At 55.3% G+C, this 18,523-nt stretch overlaps 1 pseudogene; it reads right to left on the bottom strand.

Annotated features, from left to right (window-relative positions):
• Positions 1-2,478: 2,478 nt before the first annotated feature.
• On the bottom strand, positions 2,479-12,919 carry LOC144577815 (unconventional myosin-XV-like; annotated as a pseudogene).
• Between the last annotated feature and the right edge of the window lie 5,604 nt (positions 12,920-18,523).

The raw sequence follows: 18,523 nt of genomic DNA, 5'->3' as shown, positions 1-18,523 counted from the left end.
GGTCACGAGTTTGAGAACAGCCTGGACAACATGGTGAAACTGTTTCTACTAGAAGTACAAAAAGTAGCTGGGCATGGTGACATGAACCTGAAATCCCAGCTACTCTGGAGGCTTAGGCAGGAGAATTGCTTCAATCCAGGAGGCAGATGTTGCAGTGAGCTGGGATTGTGCCACTGCACTCTAGCCTGGGCAACAGAGCAAGACTCGATCTCAAAAACAGAAAAAAAGTCCAGTGTTAGGGGGCCCATTGTTTCAAACATGAAGGCTTTGAGAGGTGTCCTTCCAGCCCACTATTTAGCACAGTCACAAGTGGGACCCTGCTCTAAAAAATAAAAATAGTAATAATGATAGAACCATCACAGCTGAAGAGTTCTAGAATTGCCCATCCTTTAGAATGGTCCCAGCTGAAGATGTCCATGAGTACCATACTTTAGAAAGTCCCCAGTGGAAGATTTCCAGAGGTATCTATTGCTAAGATGTCTGTAGTTAAAGACTTCTAGAAATGCCCACTGTTGGGAATGTCAGTATGTCAACTCTTGGAATTTTCAACAGTTGAAGACATTCTCAATTGATGTATTGAGACTTATTCCAAGCATCAGTTGAGAATGTCTTCAAGTGTTGAAGGATTCCGAAAGTATGCATTGCCTGGGATACTGCCAGACCATTGCCACTCCTGAGATATGCCCAGTCCTGCAGGGAGAGTTCACTGCCAGGACCGTCAATGGGTGAATTGGAATCAAAGAGAAATCAAACAGAACATCCTATCACAGGCAAGGGCCAGGCAGTGCTGGTGAGTCTGTGCTGCCCAAGCCTGAGTCCGGCTACTCAGGCATAAGCCTGATTCTTGTGGGAAGAGAAAAGATGCACAGCCCCTCTGATGGAGGCTGGGAAAGAGGTGGCTGGCTGGAGGCAGGGGCTGGCCTGGTTGCACCCTGACCTGGTGCGTCCTTTCCTCGTACTGGCAGAGTCCAAGGAGAAGGCTGATCTCAGTGGACTCAAGAAGTGTCTCCCTCCTCCCCTTGGAGTTCTGCAAAGACTCGAGCTATGAGCTGCAGGTGTGAGCAGGGCCCATGCCTGGCTCCTCCTACCAGGGGACCTGAAGCAAGTGGAGTGACCCGGTCATCTTTCAGACCCAGTCAGAGGATAGGTGTGAAGCTGGGATGGACACCCCACTCCTGGTACCAAATCTTGTCCTGGTCTAGCCGCCCTAAGCCCTGAGCTTTCTGGCACAGCTCAGAGGTATTCAGTTCTTCATCCCTAGATGTAGCCCTTCAGTGCCATTTCTAGAGCCCCTGCTGACCAGGCTCTGTGCTGGATGCCAGCTGCTGCTTCTTCTGTTAGGCATTTGATACCCCTAATTCTGAAGTCGGAATCAGCCCCATCTTTCAGATGAGATAACTGAGGCTCAGAGAAATAAAGTTACTTGTCTGGGATGAGCAATGAGAACAAGATTTGAACCACCTCACTTCAAGACACCAGCAGTAGCAGCCTCTCCCACCCCTTTCCACTCTACCCCAGACCCATTTCCCACCATGCTCACCCCACATGGCCTCTGGTAGAGTTGGTGCCATTTAACCCTTTGCTTCCTTCCCCGAGTTAAAGGAAGGCTGGAACCCTCACCTGATGCTTCTCCTCCTGTTTGTCATAGTCTTCATTCCTGCCTTCTGGGGCCTGAAGACCCACCCAGCATAGAGGCGAGGCCATGAGAAAGGCAGGGAGGTGGTCGGGCTGGGCTGCTGCCCCTCTACGGTACACCTAGGGTTGGAGAACCTGCCTGTCATCATGACCACAATGACGGTGATGGGATAATAACCAGCTCACAGCCACTGCATGCTGGACACCGTGCAGGGCACTCACTTCACTCCCATGGCAGCCCTATGAGCTTGAGATACTGCAGTTGCCCCTATTTTACAAATGGGGAAACGGAGGCATGGAGAGGTCAAGAAATTTGCCCAAAGTCACACAGCTCTGAGGTGGAGAAATTGGGATTGAAACTCTGGGTCCTTAAACAGGGATCTCAGCTGTGATCCTGTCCAGTGAATTTTAAGCTTTAAGGCCCGAGGGGGCATCAGGGGCCACCAGATGGTTGTGAAGAGGTAGGTGCAATACTCCACACCTCTGAAATGGCCTCTCTGTGCACTCCTGGTTGCAGATAAAGAAGTTGAGGCTCAGAAGGGGCAGCATTTGCCCAGCACAGCACAGGCAGCCAAGAACGTAACCTCAATACCCCTTCAGGAGCCTGCAAGGGAGACTCGCTGCTCCCAGATGGGAGAACCAAGCCCTCTCACTGCTTCTTCTGGGACACCCCAACCCCCACCATGAAGCAAGAGGATGTGTGTGGTGGGCCAACCCAGAGGTGCCAAGCAATCTTCTGAGGTCCCACAGCAGTTCTGGCCAGATTCAGGCCTGTTACCTGAAGTCCCACATTTATCCCCCATGGAAAGACAGCCTGCTCACCTGATGATTATGCAATGGTTCTGATTGGCATCGAGCATTTTGGCAAAGGTGAGATTTGCAATTGCAGAGAGGTGCCTGGGAGACAGGTTATTAGAGCCAGCCTCTGCCTCTAAGCTCCCAAACCTCCCAGGGATTGGGCGGGGAGCATCCGTATCCAGCCAAATAGTCAATCTTGCCCACCCCTCACCCTGTTGGGGGAATGCTCCCACCCCATCCTGGTCTGAACCACAGTGGCCTCCAATCCATGGCTGTGGCCCCGCCTGGGGAGAGACTGTCAGGTTGAGTAAGTGGGCTGCCTTTCCCCATTATCCCTGACTCATGGCTGAGATGCAGCCAAGGTTCAGGCTCCCAGAGCAGGGGAAAGAGGGGCCCAAGAGACCCCAGGGCAGGTCTCCCCCAGACACTCACAGGGGATTCTCTCCCAGGGCCCACCCATTGCACTGCTGCACCTGCTGCAGCCCATAGGTTCTGAACATTTGGTATGGGTTCACTGACACTAGGATGCTCCCGATGTACGTCTGCTGGGCAGACAGTGGCCTCAGCACTATGGCTCCTCACAGCCCTCTGTGTCCCTCCCTTCCCTACACTGGGAGCCTGGCTCCCTGTTTGCATCCAGACAGATAGCTGGCTACCTGGACTTGGGATTCCCACCTAGAGCCCTTTACCAGCTTGCTGGGCTATCTGCTCTAACAGTGGAATCTCAGGCACTGCACCAGGCTGAGCTGGGAGGAGTCTGGGGTGAGCAAAACCCCACAGCCATGATCATACTTCTTTTGTTCATAGTTGGGTCCAGGCTCCAGGAACTTTTGCTTTCGGTTGATGGCAAAACTCCACTACCTGGAGTGGGCAGTTGGGGGGCTGAGGGGATCTTTCTGTGGCCAGAGCCCTTCTGAGTGTCCCTGTCTTCCACACTGTGGCTGTGGGCCTCTGTTCTGTCATTCTCAGGTCAGAGGCTCCCTTCCACCCCTCTGGCTGTCCCCACTCTGGGATCCAGGTCTATGGATTCTAGGACTCTGGAAGTTCTATCTGTCAGGTCCCAGGTGGTGAAAGTGTCACATATTTCTGGATTCCGTCTCCAGCTTTCTGCCTCTGGCATCCACCATTCTAAGACTGTGTTTTAAGACTTCAGATTTTAGTTCCAGGCTCTGACATTCTATGCTGAATTGACAAAACTCAAGAGTTCAAACCAGAGGCCCCAGGGGCTAGGGTCCAAAAGGAAATCTGTGCATCCCACCCGGCCCCAGGAGGCAGCTGCCTTCCTGACCCAGGCCCAGGGCAGGGGAGCCCCAGGCCCTATGTAGATGAGGTTCTGTTCAAATCTAATCTTGAGGTTGGACAGCACGGTGGTTTCCTGGAGGTCTCTGGAAGGGCACAGAGAGAAACGGTCAGTGCCCCCGGGGCTGGTCCTGGTATGGGTCTCCCTCCCCGCCTCAGTGCAGTGCCGTGATCAGATAGGCCTGAGTTCAAGTCCTATTTCTGACACCAACCAGCCAGGAGACCTTGGGCAAATTACTTCACCGCTCTGTGCCTGTTTCTTCAACTGTCTGACAGGTGTGATAATCATTTCTTCATCTGTCTAACAGGTATCATAATCAACAGGTATAATACTCCACTGGGGGGCTGTGGGACACACATAGTCACAGTGATTGGATAATGATGCTGACCTATACACCCTCATGTTTTGAGCACCTCCAATGTGCCAGCCTCCTCACAGCAACCACCCCACTCCCATCTTATGGATGAGAAACTGAGATGCAGAGAAGCAAAGTGATTTCTCCAAGGTCCACCAGCTGGTGAGTGGTGGGGCTGGGATTTGAACCAAAGTCCATCTAACTCACAAAGCACACCACGTTTAGTCTTTGTGACACTTCACGACTGAGGCTCTGAAAATGTCCTGGGAGGTGAGAGGCAGGTGTAGGAGGAGCTGCTCTGGCTGGGAGGGTGGGAACCCCATGGTGACCTCTTGCTGACCGTGCCGGCCCTGCCCACTCACTCCAGCTGTGTCGTGTCCTCCACACCATCCTCCCTGTGCTGCTCGTGGAACCGCATGGATGGCAGGTTGCGGATGGAGTGTATCTGTGAGAGAGAGAGAGGCTGTGTCTGCAGGTTGCGGGGAAGCCCCCACCCCCGTTGGCACCAGCTCGGTCATACCTGGGGCCCACCACCATTGTTTGGGAGGAAACCCCAAGGTCAGGTGAGTCCTGCAGGTGTGTCCTTGCTACAGAATGCTGTGGCCCCTGGAACCTGCATGCGACCCTCATACATGAGACGCATGCATGCCCTCAGTGCCCAAGCAGGTGCTCCCATGAGCTCCCAAGCGTCCTGCCCCGGAGGGTGAGCAAAGGCATGTGCAGGAACATGGGTACACCTGCCAGCTCTCTCCCAACCGCAGCTCTCCCAGCACCAGCAGACCCCACGTGTTGGCTTGTGTGACAACTCGATGGATGCTTGTCTCCTGGTGCATGGGGCCTCCAGGAGGGCAGAGATGGAGACTGTCTCAGCACCACACCCCCATGCTCATGCCGGGGAAAATGTGGATGCCCGCATATGGACCCACGCTCAATGGCATTTCTAGCTCATACAACTCCCAGACACACAGGTGTTCTTGTTGGCCTGCGGGCATGCATGCAGGTCCATAAGGCCCGTCCGGGGACACAGAGTGTGCAGGCACATGCTCTACCTCTCCACTTGGCACATACATCTGGGTGGACAGCTGGGTCCCCCGCTACCCTGGAGGTCTGGAGAATGGAAGTCCTGATGCCACCTTTGGGCTGCAAGTTCTCCTCTGTGAACACACGTCTGGGCACATTGGCAGAGGGTGGGCAAACAACCCTGACCCCCCGGGATGCCACATCTGCTCAGATCTCATACACTTGCTTTCGTCATTTGGCTGTGATTCACACTCACACACACTCGGGCACGCAGGCCTGCGCAGGATCCACATGATTGCAAGCACACACGTGTGCACCCTCAGCCTTTCCAATCCCAGCTGCCCCCTGAGCAGGCGAGGAAAGAGGACACCAGGAGGGAGCCCTGCATGCCTATCGCTGGGCTGCTAAGTAGGGCACAGCGAGTATCAATCACCCTTTCGACCCTGGCCTCTGGCCCACCCATCTGCCCACGTGCTTGCCAGCAGCCGCAAACCCTGAATAATTCAGCCACTCACGTATTCCAGGGTGAGGAGGGCCCAGGTATCCTTGCCCCTCACCCCTAGATGCCCTGCGCCCAGCTCCCGCAATGCTGCAGCCCACATGGCGTGGGGTACCCGCGGCCGGGGCCAGGGCCCCCCAGCAGCCAGGCTGCCCCAGTTGCCATTGTTGAGTCCTGCTGGCTGCCCCTTCCACCAGGCACCATCTGCAGAGGCTGAGAAGCACTCGCTGCCCCTGCTTGCCCCACCCACCCCTGTGCGTCCTGGTGGCCATGCCCTTCTGCCAAGGGCCACCCAGTGTCAGGCTCGAGTTCTGCCTTGTGTGGCAGCCAGGCGTGCGCACCCCTCAGAAGGGGCTGCCTGCCCTGCACCTGACATGGGGTTCCAGAAGGACTCCTGGCTCAGTTTTCTCTTTGGCAATGAGGAGACTGGAAGGTTGGACCCTGAGCCCCTCACGCTAACCAATTCCAGAATCCTGCAGCCCAGGAGACTTCAAAGGGCAGCAAAAACCCTGAGGAAAGAGGAGGTTCTAATTTGGGGGAGGGTTAGTGGGAGGCAAAAGGAACAGCACAGACCTGGGTGTGCAGTGGGACAGGATGGATGTCCTGCAGTTTCACATCTGGCTTGGCCAAAATCTCTGAGGGGAAGTTAGGGGCCAGACTTGTCACCCAGATTGGATCGGGGAGGGCTGCCCAGGGCCTACAGATGAACAAAGATCCTTCCCCAGAGTGACTTGGAAGCAGTTTCCCATGTCTCTGTCCTGTGCCTGCCTGTGCTGGGCATCCCCGTGTCCAATCCTCCAGAGGTTTGGGAGGCCCAGGCTGTTCTCCCCAACTTCTAGACCCAGAGACTGAGGCCCCTGCAGGCAGCAGCTCTCCAAGGTTGCTGCACAGGGCTCCTCAGGCTGTTTCCCTTTCCCTGTTTCCTAGGCCAGAACCCACAAACCCTCCCTGAAATCTGTGCCCCCATACCTTGTTCTGCCAGCTTTGGGGGCTGACCTCCTCCCAGGACCTGCTGAGGGACAGGCAGGTGGCTCCAGGGCCCAGGTGGCAGGACTGAAGGTAGGTGTGGCCAGGGTCCGGGGGCCTCTGCCCGCAGCCAGAGGCAGGACCAGCGAAGACTCCAGGCTCTCAGCTTGGGGTCCCGGGCTGGCTGGACTTGAGGCTTCAGGGTTGCAGACCCAACTCGCTGGAAAGAGCTCAGCTTCTGCACACGAGGCATGACCACAGCAAAACACCCAGGGCCTGCCTGGTGGTGCTCACCCGCCTTGCTCAGGGGCTCTGGGGCCCTAGTGGGCACCAAGGGGCCTGCGGCTTGGGGCAGTGTCCCGCAGCGGTGCCATGATGGCCATGTGGCCCTGGTCTGGTCACACTCAGCCAGTGGGTATGAGAGGCTGGGCCTTAGTGTCTTGCTTTGGGAGGACTTCCTTGGGAGGTGTTGGGGTTGGAGGCTTGGTCTCTGCTGGCAGCTGGGGGTCCCCCAGGGTGGTCTCTTCTTCAGGCTTCTCAGGGCTTGGGTCAGCAGATTTGGTGAGCTGTCCAGGCCCTGGGGTCATGGTGTCTGTCCAGGAAGACCCTGGTCATATCAGCAGCTGAGTCCATCGGCTGGAGAGTGGCACAGGGCTCACATGCTGGAGAAAGGGGTTTTCCAGCACAGGGAGTGGTCTGGAAAAGCCTCGCGGCTGCCTGCGCCTCTGGGCAAGGGGGATGGTGGGCGTTAGGTGGTAGGCATGTCCATGTCCCAGCTGGGGGCCAGCGGGGGCACGGTCCAGGGCGTCTCTGAGTTCTTGGATTCTCCTGGGCTCTCCCGGTGCTCCAGGGGTGCCCGCCAGGCCCCGGCCCCGAGCGGTTGGTGGAAGGGCGGGCGCACTCGCAGCTTCACAGCTCCAGTGGGCGGCTCGCTGAGGCGCCCCCATGTGTGCGGGAGGCCCGAGGGCAGATTGAGGGAGCGGCGCCGCTGGCTGTGGCCTAGCACCAGGGGCGGTGAGGGTGACCTGAGTGAGCCGGGTGGGCCCAGGCGCCCGGAGGCTCGGCGTGGGGCTGGGGGCTCCCGCAGCGAGTGGGGGCGGCGGGCCGGGGGCGGGAAGGGCAGCTGGTAGGGACCCGCGAGCATGGACAGCTGAGGCGACGGAGGTGCCAAGGGCGAGCGGTAGCCGGGGCCCGGCAGGCTCCTCAGGGAGGGCTGGGGCGAGGCCAGCGGGGACCAGGCCCGCCCCCGCGACGCCCCCGTGGAGGCCACCAGGAAGCCGAAGGCCGCCCCTTGCCGGTAGGAGCCTCAGAAGGAGCATTGGGGCCCGGGGAAGGCCAGTAGGTCAGGGAGGGGGTACTTCCGGGCTCACGGCAGGGGGCTCCAGGAACGCCCACCAGCCGGCCTGCGGCAGAGGGGGCACAAGCGCTGGGGAGGCCCAGGGCGGCAGGTGGCTGCGGAGGGAGCCTTAGGACGAGGCCGGCCGGGGCAGGCCGGAGAGCACCGGGGAGAGGGGCGGCGCGGGCGGGGGCAGTCGCGGAGGCAGTCATAATACTCACCCAGGTCCTGGAAGCCCTCCAGCCCATACAGCGACTTGCGGGAGCCTGAGTGATGGAACGGAGCCTCGTCCTTGAAGGGCAGGAAGCCCAGGGGCTCACCGACGCCTATGCTGCGGGGAACCTCCGGAGCCGGCCCCCGGGCCGCAGGATCTCGGCACCTGATGGAAAGGGCAGCTTGCGGGAGCCCACGCGGGAAGCCCAAGCTCTGCAGCCAGGCATCCACCGAGGCCTGCTCGCTGCTCAACTCCTCGGCCTTCTTGAGGAGGAACTTCTTTGTGAGCCAGTTGATGGCGGTGGACGCCTTGCTGAGTGACCGGGTGCGCAGCTGCAGGCGGCCTAGCCACGGCGGCCGGGTAAGCGGATCACCATGAAGGACGGCTTCTTGCCCTTCGTTGCCCGCTTCTTCTTGCCCATGTGCATCTGCGTCATGAGTTTCGACGTGGACTTGAGCACGGTGCGGTGCGGGCCTTCTTGCGCTTGCTCTTCTTGGGGCCGGTGTGGAGGCCCCGAAAAAGGCCGAGACTCTGCGGAACTTGTCCTTCTTGGAGATCTTGGGTGTGTGATTGCGGATGCCCATGAACAGCCGCGACGTCCCCTGCAGGCTCCCTGTGTGTTTCTCCGGGCTCTGGCGCCTTCTTCCCTTTCTTGGCTTTCTTCTCATCTTCCTCCACCATGGTGGCTGCCTGCTCCCTGCTGGGCCTGGGGCCAGTGTCACTGGCTCAGGGACTTGGAGACCCGGGGACCTGCTCTGTCTCCTGCCTGCGGCTGGACACCCGGCCTCCTTAGGCCGGAAGCAGACTGGACTCGCCCCGGGTGGCGGGGGGAGGGCCGGGCCAGACTCTGGGAGGGTGGATCCATAATTCATCTCCTCTAGAGCCGCCTTGGGTTTCACCCTAGGGCAGTGGCGGAAAGTGTGTGGGTGTTGTTTACCGGGATGGGGAAGCCTGCCTGTGAGGCCTGTGCTGGGTGGGACATTCTGGCCTTGGATTCGTCATGGGAACATCAGTGCTGGTCCTGGTCAGGTCCTCCCTGGACCACAGCTGGCTCAAACCCCTGAAGAGAGCCTTTGGGTCACTTCAGCTTCACAGAGGAAGACATTGAGCCACAGAGATGGGATGCCACCTGTCCTAAATCACCAGCACACCTGCAACTGGGCCACAAGTGGGGCATAGGGTGGGATGGTCAAAGCCCACCAAGTCATCTTGGAGAACCTTGGACCCTCTAGGTCCTGGGCAAGGGAGGAGGGGAATGGGCAGAGCAAGTGCTGGGCTTTGGTCAGTGTAGTGAGCTGCCTGGGTCTCAGGAGCTGAATAATACATGAGCAGGGGAACGGGGCTGCCAGCTCAGAAGGCACAGCAAGGAAGGCTGTTTCAGTGGAACTCCACTTCTGTGTGGGTGTGTGTGTGGGGGGGTGTTGGGGTGTTTCAGTGAAACTCCACTTTTGTGTGCGGGGAGCGGGTGTAGAGGGGCAGAAATGGAGGGTGAGTCAGGCCTGGCTCTGACTCAAGGCTCTGTCACTAACTGGCTGGGTGGGCCCAGGAAAGCCCTTTGTCCTCTCTGGTGCTCAGCTCCCTCTGAAGAATGGTAGTGATAAGCTATACCCCGTCTCCTTCAGCAAAAAGGAGCAAGACCTGATGGAGCTACTGGGTAACTGGAGATACCTCCTGCTGGCACCTGTCTGGGGTCCCTACCTACCCCTGTCCTCTCCCCTTGCTTTCTGCCCTGGCTGAGTAGGCTGTGACCATGTGGTTTCTGCCTTCTCTGGGCAGAGCTGATTGCTTCATGTGGCCTGACCTAAGGCTGCATGTCTGAAGTCTGGTTGGTGGCCAGTCTAATTCACTTTTGAGAACCTGCACTAAAAGAGGTAGGGGGTGGGAGAAATGGCAGGCCATCGGGGGTGCGGAGTGGCAGCTCTGAGACATAAAGCCTCAGAACCATCTCTCCTCCTCCTCTTCCTCCTCCCTGTTCTCAAGATGGACCTCAAATGACATCAGGCTCACTACTCACTGAACTCCAGTTCAGTCTTTTGGTCCCAGAGCTAATTCTTTAGTTGCTTAAAGTTTAGCATTAGAGACCCCAGAGCAGCAAGGTTCTGGCCCTGGTTCTGCCACTTGCCAGCTCTACACCCTCAGATCAGTGGCCTCAGAGCCTCAGTGTGCTCAGCTGTGAAACGGACGGGCGATGCCTTCCCAGACAAGAGGCAGGAGTGGATAGGGGACTGGGGCAGCAGGTGAGATCTCCCCTTTCCCTCTGTCTCTTCCCCCTGCTCACTTTCTCTGGCTCTTTACTTTCCTCTTCTTCCTGTTCCTCCTCCCCAAGACTCACCCAGAGACTGTCAGTGCCCAGCCACTCAGAGGAGTTGCGCCAGGGACTGGTGGTGCCTGCTGTAGGCAGTCTCACAGCAATGGGGAGTGGGGCTTTATGGACACCAGATAAATTGGATGGAGCGCTTTTGGGGCAAGTTCGGGGATGCGTGCAGGAAGTGGGCCTCCTGCAGTGCAGGAGTTTGAGGGGCTGCCCACTCTCCCTTCTGCTTCTGGGCAGTGGCTCTTGCCCTCTTGAGGAAAAAGGAAGGACAGGGGAGATGCTCTTTCTTTTCCTCTCCCCTCCCCTCTCCTCCTTTCCCTTTGGCAGAGTCTCACTCTGTTGCCCAGGCTGGAGGACAGTGGTGCAATCTCGGCTCACTCGGCTCACTGCAACCTCCATGTCTTGGGTTCAAGCAAGTCTTGTGCCTCAGTCTCCCAAGTAGCTTAGCTGGGATTACTGGCCAGTGCCACCACCCCTGGGTAGTTTTTGTGATTTTAATAGAGACAGGTTTTGCCATGTTGGCCTGGCTGGTCTCGAACTCCTGACCTCAGGTGATTCACTGACCTTGGCCTCCCAACGTGCTGAGGTTACAGGTGTGAGCCACTGCACCCAGCCGAGACATTCTAAGCCCAGAGATATCAACACCTGCCCCAGCTCCTCTTGGAGTCAGTTTCCAGAGGGAGGCCCCAGCCAGGTATGTGGTGCAGTGGTCTCATGAGACTCTCACAGCAGGTCTGTGAGATATGAACTGTTAGTATCTCCAGTCTCCAATGAGGAAACTCAGACTCAGAAAGGAGAAGGGACTTGCTCGAGGTCACCTGGCTTGAGAAGGTAGAACCCAGGCCTGGCCGGGTCTAGAACTACCTTCCTTACTAGGCACTCCTGCCAACTGAGCTCGTGGGTCATCACTGGGCTTGGAGTGGTATAGGACACTGGACCGAGCCAGTGGCATAGTCCATCGGGCCCCAGATCCTGCTCCTGCCTGGAAGGGGAGGGCCCTGACCAAGCCACTGGACAAACCAGAGCCCAGCTGGGCCTCCAACAGGCACCAAGGCCTCTGCAGTGTTTGACTACCCCCACCCCAACCTGGATTCCTCAGTCAGCCTGGCCCCTTTCCCTAAGGGTCCTGTAGCCAGCATTTACTCACTCATTCATTCAAAAGCCTCTGTGGGAAGTGTGCTGCATAGCAGGCACCGTCTAAGTGCTGGGGACACAGCTGTGAACAAAACGGAGAAAAACCCTGCCCTCATGGAGTTACCATATGTGGGCAGAGGGAGAGCCAATCAGCACAGACAATCAGTCACATAGATAACGGGATATAAGTGCTGTGGAAGGGACAGCAAGAAGTGGGGGTGTGACATTAAACAGGACGTCACGGAAGGGCTAGTGGCCAAGGGGCCATGAAGAGAACCTATGGGTAGTGCACAGTCTCAAGCAGGTGGAGGAGCAGCCAGGCCAGTGGCTGGAGGGCAGTGAGAGTGCACTGGGTGGTGAAGTCAGAGTTTGGGGCACACGTACAGGCCCTGTGGGCCACAATGAGGGGTCAGCTTCAACTGCCAATGAGGCAGGAGCCATGGGAGGAGGGTTTTGGCAGAGAAGGGATGGAATTAGACCTCAGTCTTTTTTGTTTATTTGAGATGAAGTCTTGCTATGTCACCCAGGCTGGAATGCAGTGGTGTGATCTTAGCTCACTGCAACCTCTGCTTCCCAGGTTCAAGAGAATCTCCTGTCTCAATCTCCCAAGTAGCTGGGACTACAAGTGTACACCACCATGCCCAGCTAATTTTTGTGGTTTCAGTAGAGACATGGTTTTGCCATGTTGGTCAGGCTGGTCTCAAACTCCTGACCTCAGGTGATCCACCCGCCTAAGCCTCACTGAGCCACTGCTCCCGGCCTTTGACTCCCAGGTTTAAGCAATTCTCCTTCCTCAGCTTGCTGAGGAACTGGGATTACCAGTGCACACCACCATGCCCACCTAATTTTGTATTTTTAGTAGAGATGAGGTTTTGCCATGTTGGCCAGGCTGATCTTGAACCCCTGACCTCAGGTGATTCACCTGCCTTGACCTCCCAAAGTGCTGGGATTATCAGGTGTGAGCTACTGGGCCTAGCAAAATACCTCAGTCTTGATAGGAGCCTCTACTGTTGTGGGAGGAGCAGCTGCAGGAGTGAGGGTGAAGGCAGGGAGGCCAGTGTGGAAGTTTCCATTGAAGTCCTCCTGCAGTAGGCTGCCAACAGTGAAGGTGTGGAGAAGTGGTAGGATGCTGGGGACATGTGGCAGGTAGGGCTGACAGGATTTGATGATGGGGGTGGGGGAGGGTGCAGAATGGCTCCCAGGTTTCCTTACTGAACAGCAGGGAGAATGGAGAGGCCATCAGGTCATCGGCCAGGATGAGGAAGGCTGCAGGTAGAGCAAGTTGAGGAGGTAGGGCCCAGGAGTCAGCTTTAGGCACTGGGCACTGCCAAGGGGCCATCACAGCCATCAGGACTAGTAGTATCAGTCATCGGCATCTAGATGGCATTGAAGCCACAGCTCTGGAGGATGCCACCAGGGAGGGAATGTGTGTAGAGGGAAGAGAGGCCACGGAATAAGCCACAGGGATGCAGTGCTTAGGAGCCAAGGAGGCAGTGAGTGAACAGGAAGCCAGCCAGAGGGGGAGGTTGGAGAGACAGAAGGGAATGGGGTCTGAGGGTGCTGCACAGGAGGGCAGGGCTGCTGTGACAGATGGGCACGTGGCTCAGGTTAGTCAAGAATGGAGAGCTAATGACTGAATTCAGCTCCCTAGAGCTCCAGGGGTGACTGTGACAAGGGTGGTCCCAGTACAGTGGTGGGGGCAAGGGAAGTGACGCCTGATGGAAGAGGGCTCAAGAAAAACAAGACCAGGCCCTGGCATGGTGGCTCATGCCTGTAATCCCAGCACTTTGAGAGGCTCAGGTGGGTGGATCACATGAGGTCAAGAGTTTGAGACCAGCCTGACCAACATAGTGAAACCCCATCTCTACTAAAATTACAAAAATTAACTGGGCATAGTGGTGCATGTCTGTAATCCTAGCTACTCAGGAGGCTCAGACAGGAGAATTGCTTGAACTCAGGACGCAGAGGTTGCAGTGAGCCAAGATGGAGCTGTTGTACTCCAGCCTGGGTGACAGAGCAAAAAGACTCCATCTAAAAAAAAAAAAAAAAAAAAAAAAAGAAAGAAAAGAAAGGACTGTGTTGGTCACAAGGCGGGCCCACTTGTGAACATGCTAAAATCACAGCATTGTACACTTTGGTGGGTTAATTGTATGGAGTGCAGATTAAATACAGTTTTTTTTTTTTAAAGGAAAGAAAGAAGGGAGGGAAGGAAGGAAGCACGTAATCCACCCCTGGGAATCCCTCCTACATGTCCTTATGGGGAATGACACACAAATGGAGCGGCTCGTTGCCACAGTACACCATGGTGCATTCCAGGATGGAGCATGGCACAGCTATAACAAGGAACGTGGACGGTCTCTGTGTCCTGGTAGGGAGCAATCTCCAGGACCTCCTAGTGCAGGAAGCAGACTGCTGTCTACAGTGTTTACTGAGGCCTTTCTGTAGGAAGTGTGTGTGTGTGTGTGTGTTTTAAGAATATAAGTTTGTGTTCTCGTATTTGCTTTTTTTTTTTTTTTTTAAGACAGTCTCACTCTGCCAACCAGGCTAGAGAGCAGTGATACAATCTCAGCTCACTGCAACATCCACCTCCTGGGTTCAAGCAATTCTCCTGTCTCAGCTTCCCGAGTAACTGGAATTACACGCATGCACCACCATGCCTGGCTAATTTTTGTATTTTTAGTAGAAATGGAGTTATGCCATGTTGGCCAGGCTGGTCTTGAACCCCTGGCCTCAAGTGATGCGCCCACCTCATCCTCCCAAAGTGCTGGAATTACAGGTGTGTACCACCATGCTCAGCTTATATTTATTTTTATTTCCATATTAGAAATATTGCAGCAGGGAGCAGTGGCTCATGCTTGTAATTCCAGCACTTTGGGAGGCTGAAATGGGAGGAGCCCAGTAGTTTGAAACCAGCTTAGGCAATATAATGAGACCATGTCCCTAAAAAACAAACAAACTAAAATATTAGCGGGGAGTGTTGGCAAGTTCCTGTAGGCCCAGATACTCAAGAGGCTGAAGTGGGAGAATCACTTGAGCCAGGATTTGAGGCTGCAGTGAGCCGTGATCACACCACTGCACTCCAGCCTCTGACACAGAGCAAAACCCTGTGTCAAAACAAATAAAAGAAATACAGCGCTGGGTGTGGAGGCTCAAGCCCGTAATCCTAGCACTTTGGGAGGCTGAGGTGGGCAAATTGCCAGAGCTCAGGAGTTTGAAACCAGCCTGGGCAACACGGTAAAACCCGGTCTCTACTAAAATACAAGATTTAGCCAGGCATGATGGTGTGTGTCTGTAGTTCCAGCTACTCAGGAGGCTGAGCCATAAGAATTGCTTGAACCCAGGAGGCGGAGGTTGTAGTGAGCTGAGATTATGCCACTGCACTCCAGCTCAAGTGACAGAGTGAGACTCTGTCTCAAAAAAAAATACAGCAAAAGCTACACAAGAAATTAATGAGAATGGTTATCTCCCTATAAATCTTTCTACATTAGTTTGATTTTTGATCCATATGAGTGCATTTCTGAGTCAAAAAACAAAAATGTCACATTTAAAAGTATAAATGTGAGCTGGGCATGGAGGTTCTCACCTGTAGCCCAAGCACTTTGGGAGGCCAAGGCAGGTGGATCACCTGAAGCTAGGAACTCAAGACCAGCCTGGCCGACATGGCGAAACTCCATCTCTACTAAAAAATACAAAAATCAGCTGGGTGTGGTGGTGCACACCTGTAATCCCAGCTAAAGGCGTGCACAGTGTGGTGGCTGAGGCAGGAGAATCACTTGAACCTGGGAGGTGGAGGTTGCCGGGAGACGAGATTGCACCACTGTACTCCAGCCTGAGAGACAGAGCGAGACACTGTCCCCACCCCCCACAACACTGTAAATGTGAAAATGGAAAAAAAAAATTGGAGACAGTGAGTGGAAACACCACTTTAGACAGGCTCTCAGGATGAATGTCAGGGCCTGAGATGTCACAGATCCAACTCCACCCCCACAGCCAGGTAACATTTGTTGAAAGTGAGGCAGAGAGAGGTCAGAAGACTTGCTGGGGAAAAGTGGGGCAGGGCTGGCTCTTCAGAACCAGGAGCACCTCCCAGAGCCATACTTTCTGTCTGCCCCAAGCAGGGAGCCTTTTCTGTCCAGAAGAAAGGCTGAGAGGAATGCCAAATGTGGGTGAAGGGGAGGAAGGCAGCAAAACACACTGCCATGTGTGTACCTATGCAAATGCCTTGCATGTTCTGCACATGTACCCCAAAACCTAAAATGCAATAAAAAAAAAAAAGAAATAAATCAGGTTCAGAGCGACTGGTGCTATTAATAATAATTAAAAAAATCTAACTTGGTGTGTGGCATGCCCAATAAATATTATTCTCTTTCTCCTCAAAAAAAAAAAAAAAAAAAAAAAAAAAAAGAAAGGCTGAGAGGCCACCATTGTCTAGGGGCTTGCCCAAGTCATGCCTCAAACCCGCAGGCAGGCATCTTTCCGCTGCAAAACCCCATTGTCCAGATGAAGACCTGCCACTCAGAGAGGCAAGCCCAGCTCTAGCCCAGGGGATGAGGAGGCCCGCAGCTCAGAGCTCTGGGTCAGGTCTTATTCCTCACTTGGATCTGACCCATAGCAAGTCATGCAGCCTCAGCATTAGTCTCCTCATCCGTGAGTGTAGACACCTCCCCTACCAAGGCTGACCTGGGCATTACATGAAATGGTGGAGAGCCAGGCACAGTGGCTGGCCTGGGTAAGCAGCTGTTATGACTGCCAACATCGTTGCTACAGGCCGCTGCCTGTCTGCTCTGAGTGAGGTGGTCTGCGTGACTGCTGGAAGCAAGTCCTGCCCACCTGACTGCTCTTGGTCTCTGGAACCTCGGGCAAGAAGTCAGCTGAGGTTGCCCCTTCTCTGGTAGGTTCCAGGTCCCGCCTCCCTCTCAGGGTCCCTATCCTCTGTGCAAGCACAGAGTGGGTGTCAGGCTACTAGTCTCTCATTTATTGATTCTTTAAATATTAGCTGTGCATTAGTTGTGCATGTGTTATGTGCCAAGCACTATGCAGGGCACTCAGGGTTGGCAGAGTGGAGTGAAAGTCAACCTGATCTCTGCTCTCATGAAGTTCCCTGCATTGTAGGGGACACAGACATTGTTTGCTGTTTTTGTTTTTTGAGACAGGGTCTTGTTCCATCGCTTAGGCTGGAGTGCAGTAACATAATCACAGCTAACTGCAGCCTTGAGCTCTCAGGCTCAAGCAATCCTCCCACCTCAGCTGCCCGAGCAGCTGGGACCACAGGTGTGTGCCACCACACCTGGCTATTGCTTTCAGTTTTTGTAGAGACAGGGTCCCACTAAGTTGCCCAGGCTGGTCTTGAACTCCTTGCCCCCAAGCACTACTCCTGCCTCAGCCTACCAGTGTTGGGATTACAGGTATGAACCACCATGCCTATCCTGGATGCAGGCTTTAAACAAAGAGTCACACCAATAAGAAGAGCTGTGAAGGTCAGGGCATGACCCCAGACAAGCGAACACTGCGTTGGAGGTCCAGGAAGACTCTCCCGATAAGAGAGTCTTAAGGCAACCCTGAGCCAAGATAAGGATAAGAGGAAGCTGATCACATGGAAGAGGGAACAGTATTCCTGGCAAGTGGAACAGCATGTGCAAAGGCCAGGTAGTAAGAGGGGCTTCAGGGACAGTCTATGGCTAGAGCGGAGTGATTGAGGGCATGTGAAATGAGAGGCGGCCAGGGTGGCAGGCAGGGACTAGCCCAATCAGCCATGGAAGGGATGGGACTTTGGTCACTGTTCCACACTTCCAGATGTTTACTGTGTGCCAGGCTTGGTGCTAAATGCTTTTCTGAAGTATCACACTAGATTCTCACATAGGTAGGACAGCAACTGTTTTTCACATTTTACAGATGAAGGGCTTGATCTCAGGTTAGATCCCTCAGCGGAGAGCCCACAGTGAGGAAGCAATGGGACCTGTGACGGCAAGGCCTGTGTTCAGAACTGCCAGGCCACACAGAACTCAACTCACTACAACCTCCTCAAGTGGGTGTGATTATTCTTCCCACTTTGCAGAGGAGGACATGGGCCCACAGAGCTTGTAGGTGGAGTTGAGCCTGGGCAGTCTGGCTCCAGAGTGTCCACGATCTCAACCACTGGCTCACATGGCTTCTTAGGAAGCAGGAGAAAAGGCAGCTCAGGCCACCATGTGAAAAGAGTGGAGCGGGGACAGTGGCGTGACTGAGACCATGCTGTGATGGAGTCCAGTGGACACATTCAGGATGAGGTGAAACATGCTGGCCCTGGTGAGGGGCTAGATGGAGCTGGGACGAGGGGGGAGCCAGGTGAACTTGGGGTTGGGTTGGTGCAGCTGGAGGGTGCGCGGAGTGTCTCTGAGGTGAGGCCGAGTGGGGTGGGAATGCCACGTTTGGTCTGGGACACGGAGCATTTGGATGGCTATGGGACAGTGCAGTGGAGAGTCAAAAAGGCTGCTTGGACCCAGGTCTGGTGAGATGGAGGCTGGAGGTGGGGTGAGCCGTCTAGGAGAAGGACAGAGTGGGAAGCAGAGGCTCTCGACTTGGCTTTCTTGCCAAAGGAGGGTTCTGAAACAAAAAACTGTGGAATCTAAGCTGGAGAGGAAGAAAGATGGAGAATGAGAGAATGCACAAGCATGGGACAGAATAATATGCATTTCTTTGGCTCCTTTGTACCTGAGTCTTCTAAAGCTGTGGGAAGATGACCCCCGGGAGGCTGCAGGGATGCCAGCTGGGAGCTGAGTGCAGCTCTGCTGCCTGGGCATGGCCTGGGTGAGGGTGCATACCCTTGCCTGTGATTGCCAGGGAGCATGAGTGATGAGAACAAGGTGGCTGACAGGGTGAGGCCCAAGCCTGGAGCTCGCCCAGGTTGGGGGGGTCTGGGACCTTTGAGGGGGTCTTAGGGAGCTTCCCCAGCCCTAACGGCACCATGAACTGC

Source organism: Callithrix jacchus, chromosome 9 (assembly GCF_049354715.1).
Source record: "Callithrix jacchus isolate 240 chromosome 9, calJac240_pri, whole genome shotgun sequence".
Taxonomy (NCBI): Eukaryota; Metazoa; Chordata; class Mammalia; order Primates; family Cebidae; genus Callithrix; species Callithrix jacchus.
The sequence above is the reverse complement of the archived record's forward strand: the minus strand, read 5'-3'. Positions and strand labels throughout refer to the sequence as shown.